The sequence below is a fragment of the Leptodactylus fuscus genome, chromosome 1 (assembly GCF_031893055.1).
Source record: "Leptodactylus fuscus isolate aLepFus1 chromosome 1, aLepFus1.hap2, whole genome shotgun sequence".
Taxonomy (NCBI): domain Eukaryota; kingdom Metazoa; phylum Chordata; class Amphibia; order Anura; family Leptodactylidae; genus Leptodactylus; species Leptodactylus fuscus.
In genome coordinates this window covers 357,477,512-357,490,578 of record NC_134265.1, presented here as the reverse complement: position 1 = coordinate 357,490,578, position 13,067 = coordinate 357,477,512, and positions in this window count along the sequence as shown.

Sequence of the window (13,067 nt, the reverse complement as noted above, 5' to 3'; positions counted from 1 at the left end):
CAGTCTACAAAAAAAAACCTCCCAATAGATCTCTATTGGGAGGTTTTTATTGAAGGCTAATTTTGTGGTGGATTTAGCATCAAAATCAGCGCCAAAAAACTTAGATGTCAGCCCTCCAGGCCCAATGCTAGGACTGTGAACAAAACCCCCTTTGCATGATGTCAGGTCCTCATGCACTCTAAAGGAATCTGTTTTTTTATGTAGATTGTGAGCCCCACATAGAGATCACAATGCACATTTTTTCCCTATCAGTATTTCTTTTTGGAATATGGAATGGAAATCCATGCAAACACGGGGAGAACATACAAACTCCTTGCAGATGGTTTTTTGCCCTTGGTGGGATTTGAACACCAGAACTTCAGTGCTGTAAGACTGCAGTGCTAACCACTGAGCCACCGTGTGTCCCCTTGATGGAATCTGTTTCTGACAATTTGATCAGAAAACATACACACCAGTATCCCGCTGGATGCCATTTTATAGGGCTCTGGTAGAGCTCCCTCTGCTCATACAGAAGAACATGTAGTAGTTATGTGGCTGGATTGATGCCCTTCTATAACGCTGTTCAGTTCATCTTGTGTAATGGCCCGTGTCCTGTATGGTACAAGACACAGCAAACCTTCTTGTGATGGCCCATTTATTGTAGATGTCACCCTGGAGGAGCTGAACTACCTGAGCAATCTGAATGGGCTCTAGGTCCCACCTCAGGCTACCAATAGTGACAAAGATACTAACAAAACACAGAACTAGAGAAGCATCAGCCAGAACCTTAGTTACCCCTTATAACTCAAGGAGTATCCAATATATCAAAACATAATAGTAAGTATATAAGTGTATAATACATTTCATGTGAAGCAGCACGTGACCTTCCCCTCCCTAGCTGGGACAACCACTATAAGATTATACTTTACCATTATGAAGATGAATGTGCTAAGTGACAACTATTAATGTAAATCTTGTATCTTATTTCTTACATAGATTCCTAAAGGTCGATGCAATGAACCCTGCCTGCCAGGAACCCAAAAAGTTTCCATAGAAGGATATTACTCCTGCTGCTATGACTGTATCCCGTGTTCAGAAGGAGAATTTACAAATCATTCTGGTAGATTATTATGGATTTATTTTCCTAAAATTAGAAATTACATTAATATTGTATAAAAATATACATGATACTGTAGTTCATTCTCCTTGAACTTTTTTTTATTTTTATGTATGAATACTTTTGCAAGCCATGACTGCTGCAAATAATACCTTCCCATCTCCTGTAGACAGATAGACAAATAGGCATCAAATAAATAATACATTGTAACTAGAGATGAGCGAACAGTGTTCTATCGAACTCATGTTCGATCGGATATTAGGCTGTTCGTCATGTTCGAATCGAACACCGCGTGGTAAAGTGCGCCATTACTCGATTCCCCTCCCACCTTCACTGGCGCCTTTTTTGCTCCAATAACAGCGCAGGGTAGGTGGGACAGGAACTACGACACCGGTGACGTTGAAAAAAAAAATAGTAAAAACCCATTGGCTGCTGAAAACATGTGACCTCTGATTTAAAAGAACAGCGCCGCCCAGCTTTGCGTCATTCTGAGCTTGCAATTCACCGGGGACGGAGGTTTCCGTCCATTTAGCTAGGGATTAGATTCTGGGTAGGCAGGGACAGGCTAGGATAGGAAGGAGAAGACAACCAACAGCTCTTGTAAGAGCTAAATTCCAGGGAGAAGCTTGTCAGTGTAACGTGGCATTGACGGGCGCAATCGGCGCAACCCAGCTTTCCACAGTGTTCAGGATCCTGAATGGAATACACTGAAAGTGTATTCCCGTATACCCTATATACCTCCGATCCACGTTCCAACGGTGTGCCCCCCCACCTACACCCCAGAAACTAACTTGAATACACTGTAAGTCCCCTAACAATAGAATGGGACTACATACACCCTCAATTCTTGCTACTGCCATATAGTGCCAGTTTCTGAGTGGAAATTCCCCAAATAATTTGGGGATACATTCACCCTACATCTCGGGCTCTTGCCATATTCACCCAGGTTGTCAGTGCTGCACCAGCTCGTTCCCAGACAGCTCGGCCCAAAAAACCAATTACCTATATAGAGGATTTTGACAATGAAGACAACATGTTCTAAATCTAATCTGTCTGCACCTTCTCCTTAATTAAAATGAAGGCAGCTATTAACTTTCAAATAGCACTGCACAAAGGAAGATCTTATCAGCTTGTCTCATGACATGCTACTAAAAAGTGTCATTTGTGTATCTTAATGTAAATATAGTTGTAAGCTTGTTGGGTTTTAGGAACTGTCAAGTTATTTATTACCACCCGCTCCCTTATAATGATGACGCCAAAGTCACTGTGGGTGTTCAGAGCTCACAGCTTTTATTGACATTTGTCTTGCTCTCTGTCGGTACCAGCTCTCTTTTTGGATACTGTAAAGTTATGTTGACTTCATTAACAGCTATAGAAGCTTTAGCCAGGTTGTGACGGTGTGTAACCCCAACAACACTAAGTGGGATACACATTAATAGTCAGTCTATGTACGCTAAACGCATCACTGAAGTATTTTTTTTCCTCTCTCCCCTAATATAAGAAAGGAACAGACATTAGACCTAGACCGTGGTTCGAAGCTTGCAAAAATCCAGTATTATTTGCTCTCCATGATGTGAAGTATGCGTTAGACTCTTGAAAAGCAACCCAACATGAAGTCAGCCATGTGTGCCAGTGTGTTACTTGGCATGCCTTTGCTGGCCCCAACTGTAAGGGTCACTCTCCATTTCCTCCATTTTCCACTCCCCTTCACACCATCTGTGGTGAAGCAATGGGATGCACTGAGGTGCACCCTCTAGCCTCGTGTGGGACAGGGACATCAGATGCCACTCCATCCCCCTCGTCTTCCTCCGCCAGCCAACGGTGCGAAGATGAGAGGAGTGTGCTCTGAATATTTTCTGCCTAGCAGAGGCTAGTTCTTACTTATGAAAATGGCCCCACTTTGACCTGTATATCAGGCACAATGGTGTAGGTTTCAAAGAAACATGGCACCAACAATTTGAAAACGTGGGCCATGTGTGGACCGTGTTTGAGTCTGGCAAGCCTCCAGATCTGCTACCAGGTTCCAGCCATTATCACAGGTGCAAAAATGCCAGGCCCCAGGTGTAGCAGGGAAAAAAACATTGCCATCTCAGCCAGGATGGCATCCCTGACCTCGGAGGCACTGTGCTGTCTGTCCCCCAAGTTGATGAGCTTCAGCATGTCCTGCTGACATCACCCCACACCAGTGTTACAGCGTTTGCTGCTAGTAGCTGGGGTGGAGGTTGCAGCGTAGTAGGGTTTCAGTCTACTCCTGCCATGAATTTTGGCCAGGGAGAGGAGATAGGCCACCCCAGTTTGCACCCCGGGACCAGACTCCACCATATTCACCCTGCCTGTCATTAAAGATAAGCAGCATCCCTGACCACAGGCGCTTGTCCATGTGTCGGTGGTCAAGTGGACCTTGCAGCAAAGAGCTCTGGGCCCGACTGATGTTATGGGACACATGCAGGTGCAAGGCAGGGACAGCACACCAAGAGAAGTAGTAATGGCTAGGCCCAGCATAGGAAGGTGCCCCAGCTGCCATCTGCTGACGGAAGGCCTGGGTATCCAGAAGCATAAACAAACACCAACATCTCCAGGGCCAGCAGTTTATCGATGAGGCCATTAAAGGCTTGGGCATGTGGGTGGCTTGCGCTGTACTTCTGCCTGCAATGAAACGCCTGGGAGATGGGGAGTGGCTGGGAAGAGGCGCATTATGATGCAGGCCAAAAGGGCGGATGAGGGTGAACTCCCCAATGTGTCACAGACAGATATGTAGGTGTCCTTGCATCATATCCTTCCACCATACTTGGATGGATTGGACTTTCATTTTGTGCCAAAAAGTGGTCAAGACAGCGATCCCTCAGCTAATCCCATTACACCGTCCATTGCCAACTACAGCACTGAAGTTACCATCTCTGGAAGTGGTACGTCTTTCTCTGCATTTTGCTATGCTCTATGCTAGCTGACTACACTTGGTTGCTCCAGGGTTCTCTTAATGCATATTGCCAGGGGGGCTCAGATGTGTTTCTCAGCACTGAGACCACCACTTCTGAGACCCCAAAGGAAGTTGACAAGAGATGTGTAGTGCAGAAAAAAAGATGAGAAAATAAGTATAGGCTGTAGAGCACAGAGGGATCGGAGAGGACAGAGCTGGGCTCGGCCAGGTATTCCCACAACATGCGCCTATACTTGTCCCTCCTGGTGACACTAGGCCCCTCAGTGGTGGTAGTTTGCCCAGGGGGTGCCATTAACATATCCCATACCTAGGAAAAATTCTTGAAACAGGGGAGAGTTTTGCATCTTTGCCCTTGCTGCCTCTGGACATCCCTTTGCCTCTAGCCACCTTTTTCCCTGCTTAGCTTGCCTCCACATCCACACTGCTTTTGTCCCTAGACATCACCCCAGCCCATGCCTCAGCTTGTATCCCCAGTTTTTGCTGCTTAGCTTCCCTCAACATCAACAAAGCTTTCACCCCTAAACATCACCCCAGTTTATGCCTGTGCTTTTACCCAGCTTTTTTTTGTTGATTTAGCGTCCCTCCACATGCACAATGCTTTGCCTCTAGACATCACCCCAGTCCATGCCTCTGATTGTACCCCCAGTTTTTGCTGCTTAGCTTGCCTCCACAGCCACACTGCTTTTGCCCCTAGACATCACCCCTATCCATGACTCTGCCTCTAGCCATAACTCTGCCACCCCTGGAAACTCATGGTGCAGAAACTGAGGGAGCTGACTTTAAGGAACCCTTGGATTTTGTAGATGGAACTCCATCAAAGGTCTCTGCTGCTCACACACCCTGCTCAATATACGGTATCTAGGGTTTGAGCTTGTGGTGACCTCGCACAACAGTAGGTGCTTCAAGCAGAGGTGGGCCTTGCTGGAGTGCATTGCGGCTAGCTCCAGGTACTGTAGACTTGGGAAAGTGGGTGTCCAAGTGCCGCACTTTCACCCTTAGCTCCGCTAATTTGGGGTATGATTTTAAAAATCGTTGCACCACTACATTAAACACGTGGGCCAGGCATGGAACGTGTTGGAGGCTGGCAAGCTCCAGAGCCCTCCAACAACACAAAAATGCCTGGCCCCAGGGGCAGCGGGGATAAACAAATTGCCATCTCATCCAGGATGGCATCCCTGACCTCAGAGGCAGTGTGCTGTCCGTCCCCCAAGCTGATGAGCTTCAGCACGGCCTGCTGACGTCTCCCCACATCAGTGTTGCAGCGGGTCCACTTAACGGTGGAGGAGGAGGAGGGTGATGTTTCAGCCCTCCTCCCAGGAATGTTGTGTGGGGAGACAAGTCAGTCCACCACATTTTGCGACCCGGTCCATGCCTCAAGTACATTCAACCACTGTGCCAAGATTGAAAGGTAGCGTCCCTGTCCGCATGCACTTGTCCATTCGTAGCTGGTCACGTGGAACTTTTGGGCAAAGCGCAGAACTTAGGGACCGCCTCATGTTTGGGGAAAAGTGCTGGTGTGGACGGCACAGTGAGGTGGCGCAGTAGCCAGCAGGCCCAAAAAGGGCAGAGTGTCCACAAGCCGGGACCCCAACATTTCCTGGGCCAGAATTTTTGAGATGAGGCCGTTGAAGCCTTGGGCATGTGGGTGGGTTGCGCTGTACTTTAGCCTGGAATGAAAGGCCTGGGAGATGGGGAGTCGCATTGCAAAGTGTGTAAACCACACTCAGTTTGTCCTCGACCTCTACATTTAGAAATTATCTCCCCCAGCGAGGAACGTGGCCTCGATGGGGGAATTTTTCTAAGGAAGCTAGAAAACAGAGCTTCTTGGGCCTTGCTGGCTCAGGCCTAGCTTCTGTTATGCAGCTGTCTTCTGCCTCTGGACATCCCTTTGCCTCTAGCCACCTTTTTCCCTGCTTAGCTTGCCTCCACATCACACTGCTTTTGCCCCTAGACATCACCCCAGTCCATGCCTCAGCTTGTACCCCCAGTTTTTGCTGCTTAGCTTGCCTCCACATCCACACTGCTTTTGCCCCTAGATATCACCCCAGTCCATGCCTCTGCTTGTACCCCCAGTTTTTGCTGCTTAGCTTGCCTCCACATCCACACTGCTTTTGCCCCTAGACATCACCCCTATCCATGCCTCTGCCTCTAGCCATAACTCTGCCACCCCTGGAAACTCATGGTGCAGAAACTGAGGGAGCTGACTTTGAGGAACCCTTGGGTTTTGTAGATGGAACTCCATCAAAGGTCTGTGCAGCTCACACACTCTGGTCAAGATATGGTATGTAGGGTTTCAGCGTGTGTGGACGACGGACAACAGCCGGTGTTCAGGCAGATGTAGGCCTTGCTGGAGTGTTTTGAGGCTAGCAGCGGCTCCTGTACACTTGCAAAAGTGGGCGCATAAGCGCTGCATTTTCACCAGTAGCTTCTGTACATTTGGGTATGTTTTCAAAAAACGTTGCACCACTAAGTTAGACGTGGGCCAAGCATGGAACGTGTTGGAGGCTGGCAAGCTCCAGAGCCGCTACCAGGTTCCTGCCGTTATCAAACATGACAAAAATGCCTGGCCCCAGGTGCAGCAGGGAAAAACACATTGCCATCTCAGCCAGGATGGCATCCCTGACCTCGGAGGCAGTGTGCTGTCTGTCCCCCAAGCTGATGAGCTTCATCGCGGCCTGATGACGTCTCCCCACGCCAGTAGTTGGAGTCGATTCAAGGGCGGAGGAGGAGGAGGGTGGTGTTTCAGCACTCCTGCCAGGAATATTGGGCGGGGAGACAAGGCAGGCTGCCACAGTTTGCGACCCGGTCCCAGCCTCAACTACATTCAGCCAGTGTGCCGTGATTGAGATGTAGCGTCCCTGGCTGCATGCACTTGTCCATGCGTCGGTGGTCAAGTGGAACTTTATGCAAAGCGCAGAACTTAGGGCCCGCCTGATGTTACGGGACACACGCTGGTGCAAGACTCAACTCACCCTAAGGGCCAAAAACACTGCTGGTGAATTTTGTTCCGTTCAAAAGGACTCTGTGTTTACATTTGGCTCAGTCGCAGCTCCAGGACATGCCTTTGAAGGCAAGGTTTCCTTTAGTGGCTCCATCTCAGCAGGATGATGATGGTGAAGCTTGGTTAAATCTGGTGTCGGAAGGGAAAGTGGTTTCTGATCTACATCTAAAGTACTGGAGCATGTTGTTTGGACAATTAACACCTGATCAGAACCCTGTATAGGTAATGTAGAGTCCAATATTAGAGGACCATTACCGCTAGTAGTGGTTGCAGCCAATTTTCCCCCTTTGCGGTCCTCTAAATCAAAGTTACCCCCAGGACTTGATGCCAAAATGTTATCAATTTGACAGTCAAAATGAAGGTCAATGTCTGGATCCTCAGTCCAATCCACTGCATCAATCCAACACAATGAGAGTGATGGTTCTGGAACCACTGTTTTAGGGGCAAAGAATTTTAAAAGGGCTAACACTCTGCTGGTGCAAGGCTCTACTGACTTCTAGGGCCAAAAACACTGCTGGTGCAAGGCTCTACTCACTCCAAGGGCCAAAAACACTGCTGGTGCAAGGCTCTACTCATGCCAAAGGCCTCAATCTCTGCTGGTAGCTCAGCTTAAGGTCCTGTAACTTTGCTTGGAAGGGCTCACGTTAAGGGCTAGAAAAGTGAATTTTGGAAGGTCTTACCACATCACACACACACACACACTTAAAATGACAGTTAAGGGTGAGGGCTTTTTGATTTCCCATTGTCTATTCCATTTGTGGTTGTCATGGGGAACGTGATTTAAAGGGGTGGTTGTTACTGTTTGTTGAGCTCAAATTGGGATTTGTGTCCATCCATTTGGGGAGTAAAGAAGGTTTCCAGGTATTTTCCCACTTTGATAGAGATTTTTTTGAATGTGGAAAGTGTGTAGTTGTTAGGCTGTGATAGTGGGATAATAGAGGGTCTTTGGTGTGTTAGATGCCCCCAGACATGCTTCCCCTGCTGTCCCAGTGTCATTCCAGAGGTGTTGGCATCATTTCCTGTGGTGTCATAGTGGACTTGGTGACCCTCCAGAGAAGGATTTGGGTTTCCCCCTTAACGAGTATCTGTTCCCCATTGACTATAATGGGGTTCGAAACCCACTCGAACAGTGAGCGGCTGTTCGAATCGGATTTCGAACCTCAAACATTTTTGTGTTCACTCATCTCTAATTGTAACTTCATCTGCTTTTCATTTACAGACAGTGACAATTGCCAGAGATGTCGTGAAGATGAATGGCCGAATGAGGGAAAGAACAATTGTGTGCTCAGAGATTATGAGTTTTTCTCCTATGAGACTGATGTCCTTAGTTTAGTCTTTTCCACCATCTCCATATTACTCTCTCTTATAACTGTATTTATAATAGGAATATTCACTTTATTCCGGAACACTCCCATTGTCAGAGCCAATAACCGGAACCTCAGCTTCATCCTACTGAGCTCTCTCATCTTCAGCTTACTCTCTGTGTTTCTGTTCATCGGTCGTCCGGTGGATATAACCTGCATAGTGCGACAAATCTGCTTTGGGACCTTCTTCACACTAGCCGTGTCTTCTGTCCTGGCCAAGACCATCATAGTCTACATAGCATTCAAGGCCACCAGACCTGACAGCTCCTGGAGAAAGTGTGTGGGAGTTAAGCTTCCTTATTCAGTGGTGTTGGTCTGTTCATCTATTCAGATTGTGAATGCCGTTATCTGGTTGTCAGTGTCTCCTCCATACCAAGAGTATAACCTGGATTATCCTGGGAAGATCATCATCCAGTGTAATGAAGGTTCTGTCTTGGCCTTTTACCTCATGTTGGGTTATATGGGCTTTCTGGCGGTGCTGAGTTTTGTTCTAGCTTTTATGGTGAGGACATTACCTGATATCTATAATGAAGCCAAGTACATCACCTTCAGCATGCTGGTGTTCTGCAGTGTCTGGATCTGTGTCATCCCGGCCTATCTGAGCAGTACAGGGAAACACATGGTCATCGTAGAGATATTCGCCATATTGTGTTCCGGGGGAGGAATATTGAGCTGCATGTTCTTACCTAAATGTTACAATATCCTGATAGACCCTGAAGTGAGCAATAAAGGACAAGTAAAAAAAATAAAAAAATGTTCTTCCACATAAGCAAATTTATAACTGGAAATAGCCCTCCACTCTTTTTTTATTTATCTTTCTCACGTAGGTCCAACATACTCAGGGCTTTATAGAAATTGATATCACTCACTGTCCCCAGTAGGGCTCACTATTGTAATAAGTTATAATCATGTCTTTAGAGTTTAGGGGAAAAACTTGGGAAAACCCAAACAAATGGAGGAAAGCATTGAAACTCAGTGCTGATGTTTTGCTTCCCTTCAAACCCAAGACCTCAGCATTATGCAGAAACAATGCTAACCAGCGAGCCACCATGCTGCCATAAAATAGCAACCCTGCCGGGACAATAAGTGACTATGTATCAATGTTAGGCTGCTTTCACATGGAGTAGCGCTCCGCTCATTCTGACACGTATACACTAGAGATGAGCGAGTAGTTAAATACTCAATATTCGATATTCGTTTCGAGTAGCCCCTCAATATTCGACTACTCGAATCGAATATCGAATCCTATTATACTCTATGGGGGCAAAATGCTCGTTTCAGGGGTAGGCAACATTCGATCAAACTGAACTTACCAAGTCCATGAGTGAGGGTTGGGCTGGATTCTCTGAGAAGTCTTCTCCGTGCAGCGTCCCCGCGTCATCATCTGGCAATGAATTCACTCTGTTAGGCATCAGGCCTGGGCAGAGACGACTGCGCATGCCCACACTACAAGAAAATGGCCGCTTAAAGTCAAAGGAGCCATTTTCTTGTAGCGCGGGCATGCGCAGACGGCTCTGCTTACCCCCAATGCCTGGCAGAGTGAATTCAGAGCTGGAAGACGCCGTGGGGATGCAGCGCGGAGAAGACTTCTAAAGGTAGGAGAAGAACCAGCGTTGATTGGCCAACTGTATAGCATTCGGCCAATCAACGCTGGTTCTGCATCGAATTTTTCCATTCGAATAGCGAGTGGTACTCGATCAAACAAATACCTACTTACTCATCTCTAGTAAAGACGTGTCAGAGTGAGTGCTGCAAAACAGAATCCCATTGACTTCAATGGGTTCTGTCTTACGTGCGCTACCCATTGAACTCAATGGGAGGCTTTTTTACCTATTGCTTTCAATATGATACACACACACACACACAATTGAACGCCTAGATGAGTGGAAACAACTTAATTAACACATTTTTAATTGTGTACAGTATTTTTTGTGTACCGCAGGCTAATGTAAACCAGTCATCAGCTGCCCTAAGGAAGAGAAAATTTTGTAACCTTTTTTAAGATGCAAATAAATGTTTTAAATGCTTGCCGGTCACCCATTGACTTCATACATCCAGGCAATTAAAAGGGTTTTCCAGTGTTGTTTTTAATTACCTAAATATATGATCGATAGCAGGCTGACCTCTCACCTCCAGTTGCCCTATCTTGCTGCGGCTTTCATGCCCATTCTTTTTAGCCTAATCCAGAGTGGAATGCTGCGACTGGATTAGAGATGAGCGAGTACTGTTCGGATCAGCCGATCCGAACAGCACACACGCATTGAAATGAATGGAAGCACCTGGTACTTCCGCTTTGATGCCGGCCACTTAACCCCGCGCGTGTCGGCTACGTCCATTCATTTCAATGCGTGCGTGCTGTTCGGATCGGCTGATCCAAACAGTACTCGCTCATCTCTAGACTGGATGCTAGCTGTAGGAGGCGTTTTTTGGTCTGGATTCTGAGGCAGTTTCCCGCGTCAAAATCCAGTCTAAAACCCCATGTGAAAAACCCTTAGGGCTCGTTCACACGGAGTAAACGCGCCACAATGCGCGGCGCGTTTACTCCGTGTGAACGAGCCCTTAGGGTGCATGCACACTGAGTAACGCCGGGCGTGTATGAGAGCCGTACACGCCGGCATTACAGCAGACTGCCGAACACTTTCCATTCACTTCAATGGGAGCGCTCGTAAACGCCGCTGTTACGAGCGCTCCCATTGAAGTGAATGGGAAGTGTTCGGCAGCCCTGCTGTAACGCCGGCGTGTACGGCTCTCATACACGCCTGGCGTTACGTAGTGTGCATGCACCCTTACCCTGCATCAAGTGTCTGTCCATGTCAGTTCTGGCATCATCTCCCAGACTCTTACACATGAGTTCTTGGGTATGTGCTCACAGCACGCAACTGCTCCTAATGTTGGGTTTGACAAACCGCTGATCCAACACATAAAAACATAGCACACACAAAAACTGAGCAAGAGGTATTATGATGACCAAATGGCATAAAAAAAAAAGTTTAAGTGTTCCCGCAAAAAATAAACCCTTGCACAAGTCTTTTACCCCCCCAAAAAAAGAGTCTTGCAAAGTAGCGATGGAAAAAATAAGTATTACAAGGGGGGTTTTTATTTTATGAAAGTAGCAAAAAAAAAAAAAAGCACTATATTTTTAATTATATCAACCCCGTGAATAATTGTATCAGGCTATTTAAGCCACACAGTGAACGGTGATAAATTTATTGCATAAAAAGCCAGATGGAATTTTTTTTTTCTATTTCTTCCCACAAAGAGTTAATAAAAGTTAAACAATGAGACATAGCTATCCTAAAACTGTGTGAATAAGCACTGTAAGGGTCAGTTCACACAGAGGATTGTGCCGCAGATTTGGGGGCGGATTCCAAACCCGAATCAGGAGCAGATTCCTCTCAAATCCGCCCCCCATTGTTTTCAATAGGAGGCAGAGATTGCAGCAGGATGTGGAAGAAAGAAGCATTCTGCTCGATATTGCCACGGATTCCACCTGCGGGGTCTGCGGCTTGAGGCTCCCTCCTGATTGGCTCATTCATCCAGGTCTAATCAGACGGAATGCTGATACAATCCCCGGTCATCCCATCGCGGCGAGTATGCGCAAAAATACTGGTGGTGGAAAATGAAGAGGAATTTTCTCTTCATTTTCCGCTGTGTGAAAGGACTCCAACTTGTTTCCATAAAAAACATGCCCTCATACAGTTACATTGCCGGAAAAATAAAAACGCTATAAGGCTTGGCATGCGAAGACGGAAGAATGCAAAAAACGGCTTGATCATCAAGAACCTAAACAAGTTTATTCACTAAAGGGTTAACACTGCAAAGCTATATGTGGACTACTCCAATAGGGAAGGCAGAGATGGTTTATTACAGCCCACAGCACTGTATACACAGCACTCAATAAGACAGCTATGTACAACAACAAAAAATAAACAAATTAAGCAAATTGTCATCTATTCAAAAAATGACAATAATGGAGAGGGTAAACTATTTAAGGAATTTTTTAGTAGCGGTTTGTGCTATAAAAAAAACATGAAAAATGTAAAAAAAAAAAAAAGGCACATTTCTTTCCTTTTTGTTTACATGTTTGCAGACATTAAAATAAAGAAAATACATAGAAAAAAACTAAAAATATAACCCTATTCATCACTGAAAAAAGACTTAAAAATAATTTGAATAACGGGACAACACGGTGGCTCAGTGGTTAGCACTGCAGCCTTACAGCGCTGGAGTCTTGGGTACGAATCCCACCAGCAATAACATCTACAAGGAGTTTGTCTGTTCTCCCCATGTTTGCGTGGATTTCCTCCCATTCTACAAAGGCATACTGATAGGAAAAAAAAAGTACATTGTGATCCCTATATGGGGCTCAAAATCTAAATTAATAAATAAATAATTTGAGTAACCCCCAAAAAAATGTAAAAAAAAAAAAAAAAAAAAGTGTTATAGCTCTCAAAAATAAATACACAAATTCATGGAAATAATTTAAAAAATGTGCCTCCCTGACTTGTGGAAATTGTCCAGTCCTAAAATGGTTAAAATGAGGTATAGCAAAAGTTTCAAACATCTAAGGGTAAGTTCACACATAGTTTTTTAGATTGAAACCTGAGATGGTCTTCGCAACAGGTTCCGATCCAAAAGCCGGGTCGCCGCGACTGAAAGCCGGTGCAC